Raw genomic sequence first — 5674 nt, 5'->3', positions numbered from 1 at the left:
GTTGTAAGCGAACTCTGCCAGCGGTAAATACTTTTCCCATGATCCTTTAAATTCCATTACGCATGCTCTCAACATATCTTCCAATATCTGAATAGTTCTCTCTGATTGCCCATCAGTCTGAGGATGAAAAGCCATACTAAAGTTTAAACGAGTCCCCAACGCTCCATGCAAAGATTTCCAGAATCTAAAAGTGAATCGAGGGTCTCGATCAGAGACTATGGAAACAGGTACTCCATGCAATCTAATAACTTCTCTAATATACAGCTCTGCATACTTTTCCATAGAGAAATCCGTTCTAACCGGAAGAAAATGCGCTGACTTAGTTAATCGATCAACAATTACACAGATTGATTCTCTTTTGTTCGGGGTCAAGGGTAACCCCGAAACAAAATCCATCATAACATTTTCCCATTTCCATTGAGGAATGAAAAGCGGTTGCAATAATCCTGATGGAACTTGATGCTCGGCTTTGACTTGTTGACATATCAAACACTCAGACACAAATTCGGTGATGCTTCGTTTCATCCCTGACCACCAAAATCGATCCTTCAAATCCATATACATCTTGGTTCCACCCGGGTGCATCGTTAACGGACTACAATGAGCCTCTGATAAAATTTCTTTCTTCAAGTCGTCATTGTCGGGTATTACAATTCTTCCTTTACAATATAGATTTCCATCTGACTTAATCTCAAAGTCTTTAATCTCTTTGTTCTTTACTTGTTCAATTCTTTTCAAACACATTTCATCTTTACTTTGCAATTCTCCTATTCGTTCTAACCATACTGGTTTAAGGGTTAATTCTGCACAAAGACCACCGTCTCCCATTAAAGATAATCTTGCATCCATAGCTCGTAAAGCTGCAAACGTCTTTCTACTCAGAGCATCTGCTACCACATTAGCCTTTCCGGGATGATAGTCAATTATCACATCATAATCCTTTAAGAACTCTACCCATCTACGTTGCCTCAAATTCAATTCTTTTTGAGTAATCAGATACTTCAGGCTCTTATGATCCGTATATAAGTAACAACGCTCCCCATAAAGATAATGACGCCAAATCCTGAGAGCGAATACTACAGCATCCATTTCTAAATCATGAGTGGGGTAATTCCTTTCATGTGGTTTCAACTGTCTCGATGCATACGCTACCACCTTTCCTTCTTGCATTAATACACACCCCAACCCGTTATGGGATGCGTCACTGTATACTACAAAATTCTTGCCAGATTCCGGTTGAACCAATATCGGAGTTTCCGTCAGAATTCTCTTTAAAGCTTCGAAGCTTTCTTGACATTCAGAAGTCCAAACAAATGGTACGTTCTTTCTCATTAGCTTTGTTAGAGGCAGCACAATCATCGAAAAATTCTTAACGAATCTTCGATAGTAACCGGCAAGTCCAAGAAAACTCCGAACTTCAGACACATTCTTAGGAACTTCCCAATCCATTATAGCTTTAACCTTCTGAGGGTCTACTCTAATCCCAACTGCCGAGATCACATGCCCCAAGAAAATTACTTTCTTTAACCAAAATTCACATTTGGACAATTTCACATAGAGATTTTTATCCCTGAGAATTTGCAACACTAGCCTCAGATGTGTGATGTGCTCTTCAATGGACTTCGAGTAAACCAGTATGTCATCAATAAAGACAACAACAAACTGGTCCAGATAGGGCTGAAAAATCATGTTCATAAGATCCATGAAAGTGGCAGGTGCATTCGTTACTCCGAATGGCATTACGATGAATTCATAATGACCATATCTCGTTCTGAAAGCTGTCTTCGGAATATCTTTCTCCTGGATCTTCAATTGATGATAACCCGAACGTAGATCGATCTTCGAAAATACCGAAGCTCCTTTTAGTTGATCAAACAAGTCATCAATGCGCGGAAGGGGATACTTGTTCTTGATGGTCACCTTATTAAGCTGTCGATAATCAATACAGAGACGCATTGATCCATCCTTTTTAACAAATAACACCGGAGCTCCCCAAGGTGACACACTTGGTCGAATAAATCCTTTTTCTAACAATTCTCGCAATTGATTCTTTAACTCTTGCAATTCCTTCGGAGCCATCCGATAAGGTGCCATTGCAATTGGAGCGGTTCCTGGCATTACTTCAATTTGAAATTCTACCTCTCTATCCGGAGGTAATCCCGGCAGTTCAGCAGGAAAAACATCAGGGAACTCTCGAACTATTGGAATCTCCTCTAACCTTTTCTCTTGAGCTCTTGAATCAATCACATTTGCAAGAAAACCCTGACATCCTTGTAGCAATAATTTCTTGGCAGACATCCTTGATATTACATTTGCTAAAGGATTACACATTTCACTGATCACATTAACTTCTATTCCTTCTGGACTCTTCAGGGTTACCTTTTTCAATCTACAGTCGACATTCCCATAATAATGAAACAACCAATCCATTCCCAGAATCACTTCAAACTCGTCAAAGGGTAATTCCATCATATTAGCAGGGAATTCAATTCCCTGAACCTTTATGGGGCACCCCTTACAGACTTTGTCCACCTGAGTACTATGCCCTAACGGATTAGTTACTATCATCACATTACTCGTAGCTTCTATAGGAATCCTCAACTCCTTTACTAACTTACTTGTAATATAAGAATAATTAGAACCCGGATCAATCAGCACCAATACTAATTTATCATACAACTGAAAAGTACCTGCTATAATATCAGGGTCATCACGGTCTTCACTTGTCTTTAGATTGTATACCCGAGCAGTGGATCGAACTTCAGGTTGAGCAGAGAATTCAGACGGGTTCCTTCCTCTGCCTCTTCCTCGTCCTCTTTGTGAGGAAGAACCAACTCTTTCAGATGGTGCAGGCTCACCAACAATCAAAGGACAATCCCGGATAAAATGTCCGGCATCTCCGCATCGAAAACAAGTCCCAGCAGCCATACGACAAGCCCCATAATGGTTTTTCCCACAGTGCTGACATTGTCTCCCTTGACTCGGAGTAGATCTCCCAGCACCAGATTCCACTGACTGCGTCTGTCTAGGTCTTTCCTGACTTGCTCCCCTAGCAGACGATGCAACTGATTCTGATCTAGTTTGTGATCGAAATCCCGAGTCTCTTTCCCTTTTTGTTGGTACTGAGCTAGAAGAAGTAGTCGTCCTCTTTGATGTCTGAACTCTTGAGTCCCCAAATCTTTCATTCTGAGCCCTTTCAAGAGCTTTTGCACGATTGATCACCTCCTGGAACGAGGACAAGTTTAATACTATCAACATTTCTTTAAGTCTAGGGCGCAAGCCCTCCACGAACCATTCGCAAGCATCTTTTTCAGTAGGCACAAGCTCAGCTGCAAACCTGCTCAGCTTATTAAACTCACATTCGTACTCATATTCGGAGCGGCTCATCTGCTTCAAATTCATAAACTCCTGCTTCATTTGTCGGATAAACTGATCTCCAATATACTTGTTTTTAAATTCTTCTAAAAACAAAGACCATGTCAACTGGTCAGTTGACATCCTCATGGTGACGTTCGTCCACCATATCCTCGCCTGACCCCTCAATAAAGATACAGCTCCATCTAATTTCTCCACTTCGGAACAGTGGAGACCATCTAACATGATTTTCAAATCATTCAACCAAAGATCCGCTGACACTGGACCTTCCTCAGCTTCTCCCTTAAATTCGGGAGCTCCTAAACCTCTCAACTCTTTTGCTACATTAATTCTTTGAGTTAGTGGAGCAGAAGGTTGAAGACGCGTCAGAATAGCGTCTAACGTTCTGAAGAACGTATCTTGATCTTGCACAAGCACTCCTTGAGATGCCTGTTCTTCACCTTGCCTGGCCAGGGAAGGTGAATTACTGCTTTGAGCATGCCCATCTTCTCCCGCTTCACTTCGGGAGCTATTATGTCCGGACATCTAATAAGAATAAACACATTGTTCTATTAGCAAAACAACATACTCATACTATACCAGATCAGAAGTTCTCACTATTTGTTGGCATGTATTCCATTTAAAGACTCTATAGACTCTGGTTCATGCCTAGAATCGGCTAAACCATAGCTCTGATACCATTAAATGTAACACCCCCAACCCGTACCCGACCCGGATATGAGTCAGAGATACTACATTGACTTTAAAACACAACTTTTAACAAATAATAGCAAAATATTTGAACTTATATTAAGAAAATACGATAATATACATATTGTAATATAAGTTTACCAAAATATTCAAAGCATACACAACTTAACCCTTTAATTACATGCCAACTGCCATTTACATAACAAAATGACCTACTGATTAAGTTGCTTCTGATCTGGTGGTTGCAGGAGTAATGCTGTCAAGCTGCTTAACCTGTCTCGTCTACTTTCTCGGATCCTACGTGTGAAACACTCACACGCTAAGTCATCGACTTAGTGAGACAATGTAATAATAATAACAAAGCAATGTAATGACCATGTCATAATGATATGAAATGAGATGCAAACATGTACTTAATCAATGTAGTCTACATCATCAATATCCATACCTGTAAGCATATTACTTTAGCATTCATGAATTTGTATGAATAAGTTTATTGGCCCATGATATCATACTGAGAACCTAAGGTATCTGAGTAATGTGAGGTTGTGCACTATGCTGTCACCACAACTCGTATAAATGCACCGAAGTGCTGTGTAGAATTGCACCGTAGTGCCATATAATGATGTCCATAAGAACCACATATAATTCCTTAAGAATCATATACATATATTAGGGATCAAGTATGTGTCTTTCCAAGACTTCACACATGTTCCACAGAATATATATATATCCCGAAGGACCGCGTAGAATTGCACCGTAGTGCCATATAATGATGTCCATAAGGACCACATAGAATTCCTTAAGAATCATATACATATACTAGGGATCAAGTATGTGTCTTTCAAGACTTCACACATGTTCCAAAGAATATACATATGTCCCGAAGGACCGCGTAGACCCTCTACCCTTGGCATGCCAACTATACCTATAGTTCTCATCTACATAACATGGGCTTTTACATTTCACGTAGTCTATATCGCGTAGACATGTAAATTCTTACCTTTTCACATAGCTCATAACTTTTCCCACATAGTCATGTCATATAATGCATTTTATATGAACTCATGTCATGTCTCATAATACAGAATATGCTCATGTACCAAGATATAAAATCTAGACTTATCACAAGTCTAGAATGGAGTATATTCTATAATTATGCTATGCATATGCACTCACCTATATTTCTTTGCCTTTTCCTCGATCGATCCTACTTGTAGATTGTTCCCGAACTCGTGTAGGCTCAGTATCTACATAATAATTCAATGATACTTATCAGTATACTAATTAATATATTCTAAACTATCATTCCTTAGACTCATAGAAAAGCCAATTTCATCCTTTAATGAAGGTATGCATCGATGCACTACTGATGCATCGGTGCATAAAATGCATTCGATGTTGTATTATTACTGGGATGCATCGATGCATGACTTATGCATCGATGCACTAATTGCATTCGATGTTTCTATTTTAAAAGAGTGCATCGATGCATTACCAATGCATCGATACACCTTCAAATAATTTCTGGGTTTTAAACTTTATGCATCGATGCACTATGAATATGCATCGATGCACTCTGCCCAGAATCCTCTTTTATGCCCAAAAA

This window comes from Hibiscus syriacus, unplaced genomic scaffold, assembly GCF_006381635.1.
Source record: "Hibiscus syriacus cultivar Baekdansim isolate YM2019G1 unplaced genomic scaffold, ASM638163v2 tig00018586_pilon, whole genome shotgun sequence".
NCBI lineage: Eukaryota > Viridiplantae > Streptophyta > Magnoliopsida > Malvales > Malvaceae > Hibiscus > Hibiscus syriacus.
This window is presented reverse-complemented; position numbering follows the sequence as displayed.